General features: G+C 40.2%; 1 long non-coding RNA gene across 1 annotated transcript; it reads right to left on the bottom strand.

Moving 5' to 3' along the window:
- Positions 1–18: 18 nt before the first annotated feature.
- Positions 19–2808, bottom strand: LOC114013616 (uncharacterized). The gene is made up of 3 exons (XR_003556691.2): positions 2760–2808; positions 2017–2179; positions 19–1696 (listed from the first exon to the last, which is right to left on the bottom strand). It is a non-coding gene; the product is annotated as an uncharacterized LOC114013616 (long non-coding RNA).
- Between the last annotated feature and the right edge of the window lie 18261 nt (positions 2809–21069).

The raw sequence follows: 21069 nt of genomic DNA on the forward strand, positions 1-21069 counted from the left end.
CCCATGCTGCACACTGTGGAAAGGACCCATGCTGCACACTGTGGAAAGGACCCACACTAGAGCAGTGGGTAAAGAACTGCAGCCTGTGGGAAGGACCCGTGTTGGAGAGGTTCACGGAGGCCTGTCTGCTGAAGGGGGGGACTCCATGCTAGAGCAGGGGAAGAGTGTAAGGAGTCTTCCACCTGAGGAGGAAGGAGCAGCAGAGACAATGTGTGATGGACTGACCACAGCCCCCATTCCCCATCCGCCTGCGCTGCTCAAGGGGAGGAGGGGGAGATATCTGGGCTGGAGTAAAGTTAGGTCCAGGAAGAAGAGAGGGTTGGGGGAAAGGTGTTTTTAAGTTTTGGGTTTATTTCTCATTATTCTACTCTAATTTGGATTGTAATAAATTAAACTGATTTCCCAAAGTTGTCTGTTTTGCCCTGATGGTAACTGCTGAGTGATCTCCCTGTCCTTATCCTGACCCATGAGCTTTTTGTTTTGTTTTCTCTCCCTTGTCCAGTTGAGGAGGGGAGTGACAGAGCAGCTTAGTGGGCATCTGGCATCCAGTCAAGGTCAACCCACTACATCTGGCCAACCTCACCAATCTAACACTCCCTCATTTTGCCAGCAGAAAATTTTTTCTTACCACCTAGTCTGAATGGTCCTTGCCACAGGTTTCATCCCATTACACCTTGTCCTGCAGCCAGAAAATGTGTGATTGTTTTTTGCAGCCATCAATACATACAGAAAGACCATGTCCTCTGAGCTCCTGCACTTCATTTAACTGATCATGTCTGCCAGAGAGGTGATCATCACCAATGCTCACTCCTGGCCTGGATCTCCTCTGCCTGTGCCCTCCTTAACATGTCAATGCCTTCCTTTAAGCACCACACCTGAAACTGGGCAGAGCAGTGCCAGGGAAACCTTGGCAGTGCAGTAGGGTACCAAGTGCCTATTAGCACAGTTTCTCCATCACCTTATGAAGCCTATGAGGCAGAATGGTGTTACAGGATCCGAGTCCCAAAAATGACCTTTCCCTAGACCCAACCACTTTGCACTGCAGCTAAGAGTGGCAAAACCAAAGAGAGAACATTTGTGGTCAGATCCTGTAGTATAAAAGCAATATAGTAAAAAAGTATAAAAAGTACAAGACATTGTGACAGATAACATATCATGAAAGCAGCTGTCAGGGTACAATAAAAGTGTGTCAAGACATGTGAGAGAGTAGGAGTCTGAAATGTCCTGACTCCTACACAGACTCTCAGCTCAATCCCACCAGCACAGCACTGGCAGAGAGAACAGACTAGAGAACTCAGCCATTTTAAAGCCTAGCCATCCTCTCTGCTGATGTACTGCTACTGAGGGGTACTGTGCCAAGAAAGCCATCAGCCTGACAGATTTTTTTCACATTCATTTAGCAAATACATTCTGTGCCATTTTCACTGTCTGCTGCCCAGAGGTTAATCAAGAAAAGAAGGGTGCAACAGCTGGGAACACGACTCCCGGGATATCATGTGGAGGCAAGGCTAGGTCCAGTGGCAAAAGGACATGAAACCAAAATCTCAGTTGCCAGAAGGCTCTTAAAAAGCTGGGGCAGCAGGGACAGGCCTTGCTGTCAACATCGCTCCATCACATTCCCCTGCCTGCTTTCCACTTGCAGGTCTTCAGGTCTCATATCCTTATTTCTTTTCTCTTCCAAACTGAAGGTTGAAATCTGAAACAAAGGAAAACCTCTGACAACTGAACTGTAGAACCTGAATGGCTTTAGGAAAGAAACAGCATTATGGGTAAATTATTTTTCAGGAAAAATATAATTTTAAGGGGTCATGGATAACTTTTTACCAAAAAAAAACCCTAGCCAGTACATGCTGTGACATCAGACTGAAATCCCCACAACTCCTGAGTTGATGACTGTATTCAAGACAGTCAGCAGTGCAAGAAAAGCATCTGTGAATATCAGCCAATATTTATCACCAGACAGAAACCTTTGGTCATACCTTGAAGCCAAGAAAAGAAACTGAAAATACCTCTTACCTATACCACCTCTTTATTTTCTTCTCAGCAGGAGGACACGAATGATGAATTTTCAATGAGGGTCTAAGGCATTACATTAATACACCTTTTCAACTGATGAAATACTTCCATATGACCGCAGTTACGTGCCATGGAAATGATCATCAGTAGAGGTACTTGAACACTGCAAAAGCAACAGCCAAGAAAAACAGCCAGATTACGCCAGCCATTTCACCTAGGAGCAGTCATACTTCTTCCACCACTACTTCCCAGCCCCTTTGCTGAATCCCAGAGTTACAACTCTTAATAGCAGTTTCTGTGCTTTGAGTAAAACATCTACTGCCAGTCCAGGAGAGGTTTGAAGCATGTCATCAGTCTAAAGCATTAAGCCAATCTGCTTACATACTTTGATGGACTGAGCTCTAACTTTTCTGTGCCATTCAGAAAATTAAGGATATTGCCATTATAATAAATAATAAATTTGGGATTACCAGGTACTCCTTTTGATCAACTAATTATTGACCAGGAAAATAATACTCTTCCTTACAACCCATGTTAGAAGTTTATAGTTTGTATTGGAGGCTCAAACTAAGCAGCAACACTTAAGTCCTAACATCTTTACAGTTTCTTCACTTAAGGCTCTTGTTTGTATTTCCAAGTACCTCTGACCCAACAATAATAGTAATTCTAAAATCAGTCTGTATTTAAAACGTAAAACTAATCCTGCAGTGATCTATTCCTTATTTCCTCATTGTTTTACTTACCCGGCATAGTCCTGTATTAGCTGAGTCAGAACTAGAAAACAAAGGTGAGGTTCACATTCCAAAAAAGAGGAAAAGGAAATAATTGTTCAGAAAGGAACTACAACTGCAAAAATAGCAGATAATTCTGCTGCAGCCCATTTGAAAAATATGCAAAATCTGTTTGGCTTTGTTTTCTACATTCCTGTGCCCCTGAGCAGTTATTTCCTTACAGGAAGGACACAAAGAACATATCCCCATGCCTACACTCCTGCACAGTGGAGTATTATTACTGAACTTGTAAAGATACAGACAGAGTCTAAATCATTTGAGACATTTGTGTCCCCAATCTGAGTGTGATTTCAGCAGGAGGGAAACAGCAGAAGACATAATAATAATAGACACACTTTCAATATCTCCTCAAGATCTCTTTCAAAAATGATCAGTGTAATCTGAAGATCCCCTTTTAGATCAATACCACCATACAGTTTAGCTGACCAAGTTCAGCTGTAAGTCAAATGATTACAGACATAACTAAGTTAATGAAACAATGCTTTGGCACTCAGGATTGAACATGCACTTTTAATGTTGAGCTGTGAGGAGTTCTAAATGCATAAATATCCAGACTTCTCTTTAAGGGGGTCATTGCTGTTCATATTTCATCCTTGTAACCATACCGAGAGTAGCTTGTGGACCTAAATATTTCTAATAGTCTCACTGAGAGCATCAGTCATTTTGGAATAGGCCAGGGCACCTAAGAGTTTTCTTACTCTTGCTGTTTATTCTTGCTGGACTGGGTAGGCTGATCAGTAGAACTTTGATCCATACATAAATTTGCTAGTTATTTTTGTATTCCCGTGGGGAAGGGGGTGTATATTAGAGAAATCTGCCAAGTACAAAACAGTCCCAAAACAGAAATATAGATCCCTTATCAACTTAAATCATGCATAATAATTACACATTTCAAAATGGATAAAGGGCTTAGAAATTAATTTTAAATTAGTTCTGGTAGCAAGAACCCTTATTAAAGATTATGAATAGTTTTGATGGTGTTATATAATTTTTTGAAGGTCAGAAAACAATCTGTTTTCAGATCATTTGGGGGCTGCCAAAAAATTGCTTTGTCTTTAAATTAATGGTATATTCAGGCAATCGAACAACTGTTGTCATGTCTATCATTACAGTCCCCATCTAAAACTGACATCTATTTTACTCACAGATAGTTTAATAGATAACTGCATAGCTAATTTTATCCAAAGAACACAAGAAAAAGCCTTCTAGGTTTGTTTCCCAGTCATTCTACTAGCAGCCATCTCATTACAGGTATCACATGGATGACAGCCACAGGGTAAATCTCAGCTTATCTTAGATAACTCTCACACAGTTCTGCTGAAGAAGTTAAAAATCAGACATGAAGGTTATGGTGAGACTAAAGAATTAAGTAAAGCAGATCCAGTTGCAAAGAGACTGTGTGGAAAGGGAAGGAGGATCAGTGGCTGTGTAGGTGTTAAACCTTCCTTATCATTCTGCTGAAGACACACATGGACTGCAGACAGCTTCACTGCTCAGGCTATGCCAGCCTCAGCTGTGCATGTGGTTCTTTCCAACACAGCCTATCTTAATATTTTGCCTCAGTCTCTCAATTTGTTTCTCAGATCTATAGTAGATAGAAATTAGTCATCAAAATCCAAAGACACCGAGAACCAAGGAAAGACTCCAAGTTTAGTGGACTTTGTGCCTATACGGCATACATTATTTTGTTCCCATGATTCTTACCATCCATTAGCATTCCGGAGATGAGGAGGATACACAGAAGATGACATTGCACTGTGGTTAAATGAAACGTTATCCGTGCAATCTGCTGACAGACACAGAAATATCTTATTTCCGTCAGATGTGCAAACAAATATGCATGTACGTGCATATGATTTGAGTTAGGCAAAAACCAAAGTAAACATGAAAAGACATTGGGAAGGATTTAAGACCCTTGATATCTGTGCAAAGCTGACGTGGGCATTTCTAGTATGGGTGGCCACCACACATATGAGCAAGTCTCCTTCCCTTCCCCCTCCACAGATTTTCCCTACCAAAGTGCCATGCCAGAGTACATTGTAACAGAGGTGCCACACTGCCTTTCCTGGGATCTCAGCTTTCTGGTAACCTGATGCTGCATCCATGTGTACCCTATACCATCTCAACAAACCTTCAGCAGAAACTCTGGAGTAAAAGGAATTGCTAGAACCCTCTTCTGCCCTCAGGCTTAATATCTGCAGACATTAGTTTTGATTACTAAACTCAGAGTGTAGCAAGGGTAGAATTCAAGTTTCCTTATATTTTAAAATAATTTGAATTAAGAAATTAAGAAAAATCTAGTCCCACTCTTTCCTTCAACAGTGGTTATGCATCTTTCCTGTATGTAAACAGCCGTTGTCATCAACGGTTATATCAAAGGCCTTTTTGAGTTTAATACTTGCAAGCTATTCCCTTTTTTGTTTTGTTAGCAACTTCTCTTGTACATATCAATTACTGCAGACCTCTGTCAACATGTGTTAATATTGAAGCACATCCTCTTTCAAAGGGAAATGTCAAAGCTTAAATTCAAATGAGAGATGACATTTCAGTTTGCATATTCCATGTATAATGGTTCTTCTCTACCTTCTAGAAGCTTCAGCTGAGGGAAAATGCAATATTTAAAGAAAAAGCCCAAACAAAAAGTTCACTTTATTTTTTATTTAATAGCTAGGTCTCCAAATCATCTTTCCAGAGGGGAAAGAAACCCTACATGACAAAAAATATCAGAAATTAAATTATTTCAAGATATACATGCTTCATTTGCCAGGTACTAACAGAGAACCATCAGAAAAATAACACGTAGCTTGTTCTTCTGCCCTTTTGCTTCTCTTGACTGCATGCTTGGACAGAATGCATTAATAAGCACTTCTGCTTCTTCTAGGCAACACTGACCACTTTAGAGTAATTTGTTCTCATTGGCAGTTTTCTACATACATATGAATCAGTAAAAGCAAGCAGCTCTGCAAGGGAAGGTGAAACAGGACCAAGCATCACAATGATGGCAGAGGCCGTCACCCCCTGACAAGGGCACAGGTCTACCACATCTGAATGAGGACAGCAGTGTGGGGTCAGGATAGTGACCTGGGTGGCTAGAGGACCTGTGTCTGCCACACTAGCCCTGGTGATGAAACAGGGACCCAAGTCGTCAAGTCAGAGTCAAGGCAGTATGGGACCAGGCACAGTGTCCCTGTAACGTAGCTCAGACAGAGTCCAAGGATGAGAGCTCAGCTCAAAAGAAGATCCCAAGAGAAGGGAAGGGAGATCCCTGGTCAGGGCTTCTCACAGCTGCCCAGCTGCCCTGTCGGAGCTGGCTCCCTTCTCAGGTAGCTGAGCCTCCAGTAGCAGGGAGAGGCTGCTGATACGCAACTCTGACTCTACAGTCAGGGAGATGAAGTCACTAGGACTACTGTTGGAAGGTGTATAGAAGAAAGCCATGAGAATCAAGATGATTATTAACATGTTTGTGTTTGCTGTATGAAGAATTTGCAGTTTCATTGAGAACATTTTGGCAACCTGCAAGTTGAAGAACACTGAAGCACAAGTCTCAGGACAGTTTTGGATTGAGGGCTCTGCTCTTTCTTGTGGTCTTCTCAATGGTCATGTTATACCCATACAGACTTCTTTGAAGTTTCTCTGAATTCACAAAAACTCTCAATTGAAAATGATAGGTGTTAGATCTGGAACAACTTAAACACTCTTAAGAGAAATGGCCTTGAAATTCTCAAGTGAAGATGCCTTCTCTTCAGCTGCTTTTCTCCTTTGGTAAGTCTTTGTGTTACTAGTACTTATTTGAGAAGGAAAATGTGGAAAAGAACAGCTGATTCAAAGAGTTAAGGATTACGGAAAAATCGAGGCTTGAAGAGACAAATGGGGGCCTATGATGAGAAAACGGGACTGAAGCACAAACATTCTTTTGCTGTAATGCCTTTGACTTACAGTCTGGTAGAACTAGCACTACGATGAGCTGGAAGCAGCTGTGAGAGTCAATAGCCCTAATGAATTTCTCAGCACAGGAAAAATGATTGGCAGAGCCATTTGGGGTAACTAATGAGACAGTTATATTCAGACATAGCATCCATATGTGAGCCCAACTAAAAGTGAAAACTATATAACCAGGAATTAATATCCCTGTTTAAAACTACCGTATGATATCATAGTCATTTGATATACTCCATCAGTTTCCTGATGTTAACAAGTTCCTGGATGATTCAGCCAAGCATAACTTTACACGTCATTTCTTGGTCTGATTTTATAATATAACCAGTATTACTTCTTTGCGTATTTTCTCACCATTTGTAACTTTGGCATGATATCTCAATAACATACAACTTTAGCAGTGATATTTGGGTTCCCTGATTCTTAGTGGGACTCAGAACTAGTTCCACTAGCATTTCCTAGCAAGCTGAAAGATAAGCAGTGATTAAATTCAAAATACAGAAGCTCAAAAATTTTACCTTGCAAGCTCTGGGCACTCTGTAAGTACAAGCTACAATTACAAATTACAAGTAATTCTGCCATTTGTCTAGAACCCTCATGAAGTATTGCAGTATATATACATACAATTGAATAGAAGGTAGGAAAATCTGAATCACATTACAAAATCTAATAAAGAATCACATCATTGTTATAATGACAGCTCAGGAAACCTCTAAAATATATATTTATACTAATCAAATATCTCATATGTCTTATTTAAGATCCTGAGGTAAATATGAAATAGACTATTAATGACCAGCATCCATTCTTTTTTAAGTAATTTTCTTGTCACTCTAAGAAGTTTTATAATAAGAAATAGACCTTACCCTCCTGTTTGTGTTTTGTCTCAAGAAAGTGTATAGCCCCTATATTCATTTTAACTGACAGTTATTTGACATAACAGCATTTTGTAGATTAGGATTTGTATTTGTTTTCTACTGCCATTGACTTTTCTTGCTCTTATGATTTTAATAAATTCTATTTCTGCTAATTGATTTTGAGGGCTCCCTATTTTTAGAAGGTGCAAAATGTGACCGGTAGAGTAGAACTTCAATGAACAGCAACACCATGTTGCAATCAGAATGGCAGTGGAGTGCTGGTACCGTCAGTATGGCTGAATGCCATTTCTAAAGGTTGTTTGCCTTTGATAGTCCATCCAGAGTTGTTTTAAACTATATTATCTGCACAATTAATATTTGTTCTTCCACTTTCTAGCATGTTTACAAGCCAAGCATCTAGTATTGCAAACACTGATACATAGATACACATGCACCGATTTTACATAATATATCAATAGGGTTATATTTTTAAAAATCCCTTATATGCATGAAATTAAAAAGCAGGTTGTAAATGGGCTTCAGGCCACAAACCAGAACATAGCATGTTTCTTTACTGGGAGGGAAAGGCAGAGCTCTCCTCCACCTACCTGGCCTCACAGCCCAGCATGCAGACAAGTGGCACGGGTGGGTCCATGGCACCTCCCATACCATCATCACAGATGGCAGCACCAACCTACAACCCCCAAACACACTCAGGTGATTACCTCTTCCCACAGCTTCCTGAGAGCAACTAAACGTCAAGAGGAGTCAAGCACCTGGAGTACAGGGTGGATGCAACAGAGGAACCGCACACCAGAGGGGTTTTGCAAGCACTGTCTGCTCTGAAACAGCTCTGGGACAGACCATCCCAGGCTTTGCACTCAGCAGAGTTGTTTCAAGGCATGCAGAATTAGCTATGCACACAACTGTAACCACCACCAAAGCCTCATTTATGTCTCTAATGTCTTAATCTCAATATTTAATCCACAAATAGTATTCAGGATCTTAGATTTATTTTGTCCTGCTGTTGGAACATTTCTTAATGTAGGCTTTCACTTTGACTAGCATTCATTTCCCATCTCTCTTCTCTTATAATTTCATCCTTTGGTCTTTTGAGCGCCATCTCCATACGTTTACCTCAAGGACTTTTGCAGCTGCAGTATATCAATAACCTTAAAGAAGATGCTGCATGGTTGATTCACATCTACTGCTAAAAATCAAGGACAAAAAACTGAACTGTTTCCATTCCTGCTTCACAAGCAAGCCAACCAAATGGGTCATTGTCCAAAAAAGGTATCCAAATTAACTGGTGACTTCTAAAATAGAAATAAATAGGAATGTACTGATCTGCTTAGAACAAAAATAGAACAGAAAAAAACTCAGTAGCTCATCACTGTATGAACAGTGCACAGCTGAACATTTGAGCTTACTCCCTTCAGTGCTAAAATAAAATGTACATCAAATTCACAACAAAAACAATGGGCTGGATCCTTGACATCAGTAATATTTTGCCTACACAAAGGATCTTGAACACCCTGAACCCAAGATACAGCATCTGTATTTCTCCTGCGCTATTCAAATTTAAATAATAATGAATTTAGTGGGTACTGAAGAACTCTGATCAGAAGATCCTGGCATAATCAGCAAGACATCAAACAAACCTTTAAAAGAGGTTGTTTATGCTTTCTGTTTTCATTTGCCTTGTTCCAGACTATCAAAACCCCCTCTCTTCTTCCCCTTCGCTTTTTTTTAACTTACAGATCCTTTAAATTTTAACCTTTAAAGAGAAATATCAAGGGCTGGAGATGTAAATTAATGTACCACCTGATATTGTGTCTAAGTACCTTACTGACAGATAGGTTCTCAGAGAGAACCTGGCCTGCTGCAAGCTAGTTACATTATATTTTCATAAAAAAATATTCACAATCATAAAAAACAATAATTTCTATTTTCATGCCTGTTGCCCCTACAAGCCCCAAACTGTGAATTTTCAGTCTCAGGTCTGTAAATCATTCATTCACTGCTGCTGTTCTGTCTTGACTGGGTAGAAGCACAAAACCAATGCTGAAAGGGCATCCATTTTTTGAAAGCTTAAGGAAGGAAATATTGCGATCTCTTATGAACTGTGTAGGTGGCATTTGTATACAAATTGCTGTGCCTGAATTCCTGAAGGAGCTTTTTGAAGAATTTTAACATTAGTGCAAAATAAAGGTTGCTACTAAAGGAAGCAAAATGGTAATTTTAAAAACCAGATCAATAACTTCCTATTGTACTCACTGCATGTAACTTCCACATATATAAAGGACATAGGTGAAGTTAACTCAAGCAGCACTATGTATCTTTCCCTAGACTCTTGCATATTTTGAATGAGAGACAGCAGATACATATTTTTGTGTATCTTACCTGTAACTCACTTCAGTTATCACATTATTCCTAATGTCTTAACAAAACTGTAAAAATTACTAAGAATTACGAGGATAGCATTTCAATATTTCTGGAAACTTCCTGGACAATTAACAAGATATAGTATTCAACATGCCCTTCACCAGATTTCCATCTCTGTCTGAGGAATGAAAGAGATTTAAGGTACAATATCATCACAACACTTATTTTGTAGTACTGGGGCGCACAGTTTTTTGCAAATCAGTTTTAATCCTAACAATAGTTTTCTCCTGCGATTCATCCAGTGTTTGTTCTGCTGCATTTTCTGTTAATTTTAGCTATTACTGAAATACCTCAAAAAAAGTTAAGCTAATCAAAACTCCGATCTCTCTCTCAAACTAGAAAATCTGAATCGTCAATTACTTGGATTTTTGATGCAAGAACACAGACTAGTCATATGTAAATAAAAAATGAACGGTGGTATATTTCTATGAGATTCTAATTTATACAAAACCTGTATTGAAAGCTGGCATTAGCTTTGAATTTATAGAGAAATTATACTTCTCTTGACTTGACTTCAATAAAAGCAGAGTTGGCTTGAATATAAACATGGTTTATATACAGGAACATAAACATGGGTTTGGATATACTTATGTATGAGTTCATCTATATATATATTTATATATAAAACATGAGTTTATATTCTGTGGCCCACTGCAAGGCTGACTGCAAGTCAGTGTCAGACTGTGCACAAAACTGTATTTGAAGCCTTCAGCTGTTCACATTCTGAGTGCTATGTGCATTTGGGGAATATTTGTCTATACTAAATGGAATTTTGACATGAATGTTTGCAATATTAAAAATGCACAGACAGATGCACTCACATATGCAAAGAAATTGCTTGCAAATGGACCAAGCTCAGAAGATTTAACTAATTGCAATGAAAACATCAGCAAATTAGCAAACTGTGGAGGTCCCGGAAGACTGGAGGTTGACCAGTGTGATGCCCATCTACATGAAGGGCAGGAAGGAGGATCCAGGAAACTACAGACATGTCAGCCTGACCTCAGTGCTGCGGAAGGTTATGGAGCAGATCATCCTGCATGTGCATCCAGCATGTGCAGGACAACCAGGGGATCAGGCTCAGCCAGCAGGGGGTTATGACAGGCAGGTCCTGCTTGACAAACCTGATCTTATGATAAGATGACCCACCTAGTGGATGAGGGAAAGGCTGTGGATGTTGTCTACCTGGACCTTAGTAAAGCCTTTGACACCATCTCCTGCAGCATTCTCCTGGAGAAACTGGCTGCTCATGGCTTGGATGGGTGCACTGTACAATGGGTAAAAAGCTGGCTGGACAACTGAACCCAAAGGGTGGCAGTAAATGGAGTTACATCCTGCTGGTGGCCGGCCACAAGTGGTGTTCCCCAGGGCTCAGTACTGGGGCCAGTCCTGTTTAATATCTTTGATGATCTGGATGAGGGCATCCAGTGCGCCCTCAGTGAACGTGCAGACAGCAAATTGGGTGGGGAGCATTGATCTGCTTGAGGGCAGGGAGGATCTGGGCAGGTGGACTGATGGGCTGAGGCCAACTGTATGAGGTTCGGCAGGGCTCAGTGCCGGGTCCTGCCCTTGGGTCACACCAGCCCCACACAGCGCTACAGGCTGGGGCAGAGCGGCTGGAAAGGGCCTGGTGGGAAAGGGCCTGGGGGTGCTGGGTGACGGCCGGCTGGGCAGGAGCCAGCAGTGTGCCCAGGGGGCCCAGGCGGCCAGCAGCACCCTGGCCGGTGTCCCCAGCAGTGTGGCCAGCAGGACCAGGGCAGTGACCGTCCCCCTGCACTGGGCACTGGTGAGGCCGCCCCTCGAACCCTGTGTTCAGGTCTGGGCCCCTCTCTGCAAGGGGGACATCGAGGGGCTGGAGCGTGTCCAGAGACGGGCAGCGGGGCTGGGGAAGGGGCTGGGGCACAGGGCTGATGAGGAGCGGCTGAGGGGACTGGGGGTGTTTAGTCTGAAGAAAATCAGACTTGGGGGGACCTTACTGCTCTCTGCAGCTCCCTGACAGGAGGCTGTAGGCAGGTGGGGGTTGGTCTCTTCTGCCAGATAACAAGTGACAGGACAAGAGAAACAGCCTCAAGTTACACCAGGGGAGGTTTAGATTCGATATTGGGAAAAAAAATTCTTCACTGGAAGGGTGTTGAAGCACTGGAATAGGCTTCCCAGTGGTGGTCACCATCCCTGGAGTTAGATGCGGTGCTTAGTGACATGGTTTAGTGGTGGACTTGGCGGTCCTGGGTTAACAATTGGACTTGGTGACCTCAAAGGTCTTTTCCAACCTAAATGGTTCTATGATTCTGTGATTCTGTGTCTATCCTTGCGTTTCTTTAATAACAAGGGTGATCCTGCTGGAGTCTGTTGTGTGGTTGATGCTGCCCCGAAATGACTCGGGAAGTGTCTTGGTTGCTACAGAATCGTCAGTGTTCCTATTCCTGTGTGCAATGGGTCACTTCAACTTTTAACAAATGCTTTCCTTCTATATTACTGTTTACAGAGTACTCATATACAACATTAAATATAGACTCCTACTGCAAAGTTCAGTTTCTGTTTCAGCTTCCCCCAAATTCCAAGTTGCTTAGCGCAGTATGTGATCTGTTGGAAAGAAAGAATATATGGCAATTTTAAGAAGTGGGTTAAATAGGATTTTTTTCTTTACAGTGACAAAACCAAGGAGATATTTGTGCATGTATATATGTATACATTTTAGTGTGGACAAAGAGTAAGGCAGCCAGTCATTTACAGAAAGTGAAGTATTTAGTAACTGATTATTATATTTAAGTAAATATACCATTTTAAAATATTTTTTAAAACTCAAAACCAGAGTTCTAAACAGACTGTTAACTTTAGATATTAATAAAATTAAGGTAATTAAGAGAAGCAGTAACATCCATCATAAAACTGGTAGTAATGAGATATTCTTTGTTTGCTGAAGCTCACTGTAAGTGTGAAATTGTCTGACAGTTTGAAATCATGATTAATAGCATCTTGTATTGTCAAGCATTTCTGGATTATAAAGATAAATTATTGTAGATTGAGACCACACATTAGAAACAAAATAATAGTTGTTTGCCATGTATAAAAAAATGAGAATACATCTTCACTGAAGAGTTTTTTTCCCTGTAGAAATGTGAAAACTTACCAAAGCACAAAACATAATTGATCTTTGAAGGCCTAACAAATCAAGGACAGTTTTATGAACCATTTTGAATAGAAATAAGGAAATGTTTTTTTATGAAAATTGTTTCCATGAAGAAAGTTTGTGTTTTCATGCCTTTCTTAATGGCATGCTGTCCTGGTTTTGGCTGGGATAGTTAATTTTCTTATTAGCAGCTGGTGCAGTGCTGTGCTTTGGATTTGGTGTGAGAATAATGTTGGTACACATTGGTGCTTTTGGTAGTTGCTGGGTGATGTTTATACTCTGTCAAGGATTTTTCAATGCCTCAGACCCAGCCAGCGAGAGGGCTGGGGGGGCACGGGGAGCTGGGAGGGGACACAGCCGGGACAGCTGGCCCGAACTACCCAAAGGGATATTCCACACCATGGGGCGTCACGCTGAGTATATAAACTGGGGGGGTTGGCCAGGGCTGCCGACCATTGCTCAGGCGCTGACTGGGCATTGGTCAGCGGGTGGTGAGCAGTTGTGCTGTGCATCACTTGCTTTCTTTCCTTGTTTCCCTTTGTATTTCATTCCTCTCCCTCCCTCTACCTCCTTTTCATTATAAGTTATTTTACTATTATTATTGCTCTTTCATTTTTATTTTATTTCAATAATGAAATTGTTCTTTTCTCAACCCCTGAGTTTTACATTCCTTTCTGATTCTCCTCCCCGTCCCTCTGGGTGAGGGGGAGTGAGCTTAATTATCAGCCATGGTTAAACTACGACAAATGCCAGGACTTTTTTTGTGAATTCTGAAAAACTAATTACCAATCTTAGATTGATACAATGTCCTTAATTCCATAGTTTAATAGGAATCATTAAATATGGATGTTGATACTTGGTTAGTACTGTCTCTGCATATTAAAGTCAAATAATTAATATAAAATTGTCTGGCTGCATAATTCTTCCTGTCCTAGGCTTAAGAATTCAGTTCTGAAAATACTTATATGCAAAAATAATTCAGCATGGAGAAAAAATTTTCCTTGTGAGAAAAGTAATTGTACAAATAAAGTTTTATATAAATTATCTAGGAAAATATGTTCTGGCTAATTGGAATTTATTAAAGGCTTTCTTTGGGTATATTTAGCCCCTAAAGTAGTGGGATAATAGTGTGTTTCTTCTAAGGAGCCAAGAGCAAATCTAACTTTACTGTCTTACCTGTCAGTGATTTCACGTTTGGTTTTAGCAGCATCAGAATTATGCTCCTCCTGAATGCTTTTAAAATGCCTGCACTGTGTTCCTGCCTGTATCACTGAATGTTTTATTCTCTTTATTTTGGTTTATGGTTTTAGTGGAGCTTGTGAACCTGTTGCTGTTGCATAGTCTAGCTGGGTAACCTGCATGAAAAATCATGTAAAAGTGGTAGGAAAGCCCTGCACTGTCTGCAGATTGAGCTGACTTGTCAGTAGAGCTAGTTTTCTAACAACTACAGTAAATTAACTGTATTTAAGTCCCCAGGTTTGCTGGATCCTTGTTATTTTCAAAGAGCCAAATCCAGCTTTCAGAAGCCGGCTCTGGATGAAGGGATTTTAAAGGTAAACTGTGTTGCTCCTCTTCCTTACTGCCAGCTAGCATTGCTGAAAACATCATTCATTCCCACTGTTTAGCAGATAGCATTGTCACTTCTTATTTGAACATACTAGTGTTAAATCACAGCAACTCAGAGAATTAAAAGATCTGTATTCACTGCTAGTATTTTCATTTGGAAAGGAAGATGCTGCTATGTGTACTTCTGATGAAGTGAAAGTTAACTGTGTAACCACAAATTGAAGAAGGTTAATAGCAAATTGCTGCAAAAATATGTGATTTCAAAGATGCAGTCAACTATTGTCAGTGCATAGTTTGTTATCATTTTCTGAAACTGTTACTACATGAATCAGTTACCTCTGCTGGATGTCCGATTTGTTGTCGGTTGTTTCACTGTTGCTGCATGTACTGTTGAAATGCACTGTTTAATGCTTCTTTGCAATAAAGTTTTAAAACACATATTCACATAACCTCTTCCCATGAAGGTATCTTTTTAAATTTTTTTTACAACGTGATGAAGTCCATTTGCTGTCTCACAGTGGGGCTCTGAAGGTTTGAAGACTGGCCTAGTTTGTAGGAGTAACCCGTGTTTTGTCTCTTTCCCTTGCATAGGGCTGGCACTTCAGCCCCATTTTCTCAGCCCAGGACAGATAGGCAGGAGCAGGGAACAGCAGTGGCTGGTGAGTTTGCAGCCAGTGGGTTCTTGCTTTTCCTCCGTCTCCCTTCATGACTGCATCAGGAGTAGATAACAAAAGTGATCTTCCTCCCGGTGTCCCATTGCCAGAGCTGTCTGAGAAGTCCAGAAAGGAGATATCAGTTAAAGGCAGCAGTTGTTTTATAGATTGTTGTTTTAAGATCTTGGTCATCCAGCTTTTTCTTGCAAGCTGTCGAACAATGGGAGGGCAGCACAAGCTGTATACGATGCTCCAGAATTTGTTTTGAGGTACACAATGGTCTTTGAGGTAATCTGATTCAATGTAGATGAAGAAAAAATAATTTATAGATCTTCTTAATCTCTTTTTTATTGGGGACTGACTGTTTCTCTTGGCTTGTGGGACTTAGAAAGGGAAGTTCTATTTCCCTAAGAAGAGCTGTTGGGTATATTAAGGACCTACTGGAAATAACATGGGCTTCCAGAAGAGGTTTGTAGGCTACAGGATTATCCTGAAGCAGCCAAACCTTTTGAATCTTACCAAAATAACTCCCTGAGATTCTTCTATAGTTGATAATCAGCTGTGGTATTTTTTCATGCTTAGTGCTTAGTGGAACATGCCACAAAGGTATAAAGTATACAAGCCTAGAAACAATTTGAAGAATTCCAATGGAAGTTTCATTTATCTTTAAGACAATAGCTGTTCAAGAGAAATATATGGTTACTTCTGAAGTAGACATGTAATCAAAGATATTAGTGAAACACCTCTTTTTTTTTTTTTTTTAACTGAAAGGAAAAATGTATAAAACAATGGTAATGAGGAAGATAAAGTTGTAGAATGTGCTGACTCTTTTGAACCTTATCCATGGCATGCTTGCCTGTGACCATGGGGGACTCAACCCAAAGACCCTGTCCCTTCTGGACATTGGGTATGAAAGCAAATTTTATTTTTGCTAATAAAATAGTTGGAACCACCAGACAGCATCATGGGTATTCAGGTTTTAGCACAGATGGAACAAAACTAAGAGTACCTTTCCTTTCATGCCTATTTTGTTCATTCTGTGCATGAATCATGGCACCATCTGCTGTGCAACTCAGTGGTACAAGTGCCAGTACAAAGGCTGGTTTACATTTCTCCCAGCAGCTTGTGAAAGGATCCATTTCTTGATCTTTTGGTTAACACAGATAAAATTAAAGTCAGCCATTTGGCATTTTGGTTTTGGACGTGTTGGCTGCTCTCTGTACATTATTTAAAATTGCTTACAGTAATTTTCCTGACCCAGTTTCTTTGGAACTAAAAGTGGTGAGATTTTCATTCTTATTGTTTAAAAGACCTGACCTTGATATGGAAAGAATTGGGTTTGGTTAATTGTACTAAATTGAGTGGACTGGGAAAGCAATGTTTTTTAACCATTTGGGAAATGCTGACATTTCATCTCTCTTTCAAATTGGAAGGGAAAAGCAGATTATCAGAAAGCTTCACAGAAGAAAGAAGTTTTGAATAAAGAATGTCTAAATAAATACTTCAGACTTTATTTCAAACAAAAAAAGTTATTTCAGGACAATACATTTAGAAACAATTGTTTGAAATAGGAAGTTTCATTTAAAAACTATTTTTTGTTGACATTGTCCACAAAAATACTGATTTAGACAATGTGATTTTCCAGAGGAAAGTCTTGAAGTGTTAAATTTCACTTAGCTTTTAACATTGAAAATTCTGGGTGGAGACTGTCATGTTGTGCTAAGCAGGTTTTAAACTAAGCTCCTACGTTTCAGGGCCCTCTTGGTGACAGAGAGGAATAATAGTTTGTCAGTAAATGGATGATGGAGAACTCCTTGGGTGACAGAGAGCTCCTTTAGTAGAATAACAACTTAAGGTTATGTGTTTCTCCAATCTGGAGAACAATCATGCAGTTATTCTTCATATGCTGCAGCAAAAACATCATCAAGTCAGGTATGGAAAGACTTTAAAATCACAGTATTATGAAGCAACTTTGCTTAGAAGAAGATTGATCAACCCATCTTTCTTTGTTGGAAGTGAGGGTCTGTATCCAATGCATCATGTGTAGATGCACCCAAGATGACTCCAAACCACTTCATCTGGAGCCTGAAGCAATTTAGCTGCTCTAAGACAATCCTCCATTTCAGGTGATTGATACATCTCATTGAGATTATCCCAGGCAGAGTGCAGCAGTAGTACATCTTTCCTGCTTCCAGGTTCTTGGCATTGTGCTGCCCTATGCTGCATGGGCATACAGACGTATACCTAATGCAAATATGTTTACACAATACTGCATTGCACAATGTAGACACTTCTTAGATAGGAAAGAAAACTGACAGGGTCATTTAGGGCAGCGTACTTAAATGAGATGAGGATTATAATTCCTTACATTTTTGCATTTTTTTCAGTTCAGTCTACTCAAAGTGGCAACAAAAAAAAGTTTTCAATGTCTAAGAAACTATAAAAAATAGTGGGTACTTTTTGAATATTTTTTTTCAGATGATACTTGAAGCAAAGTTGATAATGTAGTATGCTTTTAGCCAGTGATTATTTTAGTATATATAGTCTAATTTCTTTTTCTACATTCTTGGGAGAGTCAGAAAGAATTTCAGAATTAACCTTTGTGTTAGAATGAGCAGTAAGATGCTGTGTTGGTGTCTGAACAGGTCATGCTTTCTCATCAGTGGAGAGGTAGCCAGTGTTGGCAGTGAAAATTTTGTGTGGTTCATCTCATCCTAACGTGGAGCCCCACACTGGCCTGGTGAACCACACCCTAGGCTGGGTGGGATTGTGACCATAGCATCTCTCCCTTCACTGTATGGGGAAGACAGACAACTCAGGTGTGGAAATGTACATGGTAAACACCTGAAATTAACTGAGATGAATTTCACATCTATAGGGCTCCTTTTTTTCCATTTCTCTTTTATATCCTTTTCCATTCCCATTTCCTTTCCATCTGATGTTTCTTTCTCTCTCTTGCATGTTGCTTCCTTGGAAGTTCTTGAAGCCTTTTCTCCGGTTTCTTTAGTCATTCAGAAAATGCTGTGCTTCTTACATACTGATGTTTTCTTCAGTGTTTCTGAGCCAAATACCACTGTAACAAGGGAGAAATGTGCCATCTGGCCCATGTCTTACTCCAGTACAGGCAAGTAGTTTTTTCTTTTAAGACACAACAGACCTTGCTGAGTGATCAGACCAAGTTCCTCAACAATCATATTCTGCCTCCTGTTCAAAAATTTAGTTCTAATAAAATGAGTATTATTTCCTTAATTGTGAGTGTGTTTTATTCCTCTACAACTCAGGAGCAATTTATAAGAGTGTGTAGAGAGAACTGTGGGTGAAGTTGAAGTCTTTTCTCTAGCATAACATTAAATATAAACATCCAGCAGGGATTGCAGAGGTGGAGCACCTAGTGTTGATGTTAATGCATTTTTGCTGGCCGTGCCAAAGCTTTCCTTCCACTGAGCCTTCCATTTCCCTTGCTGCATGTGAAAAGAAAGCTTCAGCTAGGAATCTGGTGTGCTTTTAGTCAGTCTTGCAAACTTAGTACAGAGCATGTGCCCTTCTACTAGCAATGGCAGGGCCATGTTCCTGGGTTGCAGGACTCAAGAGCTGGGGTGCAGCTGCACCCACTGGGGCTACTGCGACCTTGCACTGCGGGGGGGTGAGGACAGGGGATCATGTGAGGCTCAGGCCCAGGAAGGAGCAGAGGCACAAGCTGCTCTGCTTTGATTCCCCAGGTGAAAGGTGGGAATGCCTTGCACCAAACACTTCCTCAGGGGATGCTCTGGTGTTAGCCAAGGTGTTCATTGGACATCATACCTCTTGTGTGATACACATATGTTATGAGTGGTTTGGAGAGTTCTGTGGGGATCCCTGGCGTGGATGCACTTTGCACTGTACATTGTTAGTCAGAGATGTGGCAAGAATTCCTGAATGCTTGTCAGTGTGTAGAAACTGCAATGCCATCAGTCCACACTGTCTTCTCACCTCCCTGAGTCTTTTCAAGTGTGTGTGTGGGCTTTTCTTGGGAGAGAACTGCTGTTTGTTTCTCTCAGGTTTTTCAAAACCATTGCCTGCAGCCAGAAATGACATGCTGGGGGGCTTGTTTTGACTTGACAACAGAAAAACTGTACAGCTCACAAAAGCATTATAGATTGCCATTGTTTGGTCTGTCAGTTCTGCCACCCCCTAAACACCTGGTATCTCCTTTGGCTGCCTTCCCAGAAGAGTGAAAGCATAGGGACACCAACCTCCCCTCTGCAGTGCTTCAAACTGTTCCATCATTTCTGGAAGCAGGTGTCAAAAATCCACCTTTGATTAATAAATCTGTAAGAATCACTGAGTAGTGATCCACTCTGAAACCTAAACCGTTAAATGGGAAAGTATGTCAGGATGCAGCTGAAAATAATTCTTAGACCCACAAACAATTTCCAGAAGTTGCAAAGGTGATGAAGAATTTGCAATTCAATTTTGTATCATACATAACTTTTTTCTTTTATCTATATAATAAAAACATATGCCTATGAATGTAACAATGAAAAACTCATAATTTATGCTGAGTCTATATGTCAGGCTTTTTAAAAGAGTAACAAGACATTGAAAATGAAATGATTGTTAATAATGGGGGGGAAAAATTGCAAGTAAAAGTCAATCCCCAGAACATAAAAAGGATGTGACCGTACAGCACCCTATATTTTTGTAAGATAACAGTTGTCTGAGGTTAAGTATTATTTCCTTCTTCTTTCCCCCTTCACTCTACTGCTGATCGCTTTGCTGAACCCAGACTTAAAATGTATTCCATGCTGTGATATTAAAAAGCAGATTTCTTGTAAGCCTTTTGTTCCTCAGAAAGCAAACAGGGAATGTTGGAAAATCCCCAAAGCATCAACGGTAATACACAGTCTCCCAGGGAAATGAATATTAGTGAGACGTTGGTGATGTCATGGATAGGAGGGGAGCTAAACAGGGATTATTGATCATTGTGTATGTAAAATACATTTTAAAACTTGTTTCCTGCAACTGCATATTGAAAGCATTTTTCACCTTGCTTTTTCAAGGTAGTGATACCCATTTTGTCTGCAAAATGGCACCCCCAGTAAGACGTGAGTAATTATACCTAAAAGTGATGTTGGAAAGAATGTATTACTTTTATAAAAGTTAGGAGGCATTGTTATTAAGCCCTTGACTAAATGGCAAAGTACTATTTTTCCTCAGAATGATTGTTTCCTTCTGTGGAGAAAAAAGGCTGCTCTGAGGCTTAATTAAGATTCTTTTGCAAAAGACACTGTTGTCTGTTGAACTGCTGTCTCATTTATTGCACAATCTGGAAGATGTGTCACAGACAAGGCAGGGAATAGCAGGAAGAGAAAATATGATCTAGTAGTTATGACAGTTCAGTACTGCCCTGGGGGTCTCTATCTGCATTGCAGTGAAAATGGTTAACATTTGGCAAGGGTTTAGAAAACTGAAGAAAGGGAAGTGTCAGAGAGCTTTAATAGCAGTTACATTAACAACCCCACCATTAGGTAGTCAGAAGTTTTCTGTTCCAGTTTTGCTGAACCATATGTTCCTCCACATAAATAGACTAACTCATTGGAAAACTCTGCAGTTTGCTGTGAGCTAGATTTACTCGTAACTATGTAAATAAATGAGGTAAATCAATTCTGTACTTTTCATTTTGTTGTCTGAACTAC

The sequence above is a fragment of the Falco peregrinus genome, chromosome Z (assembly GCF_023634155.1).
Source record: "Falco peregrinus isolate bFalPer1 chromosome Z, bFalPer1.pri, whole genome shotgun sequence".
In the NCBI taxonomy this organism is placed as follows: Eukaryota; Metazoa; Chordata; class Aves; order Falconiformes; family Falconidae; genus Falco; species Falco peregrinus.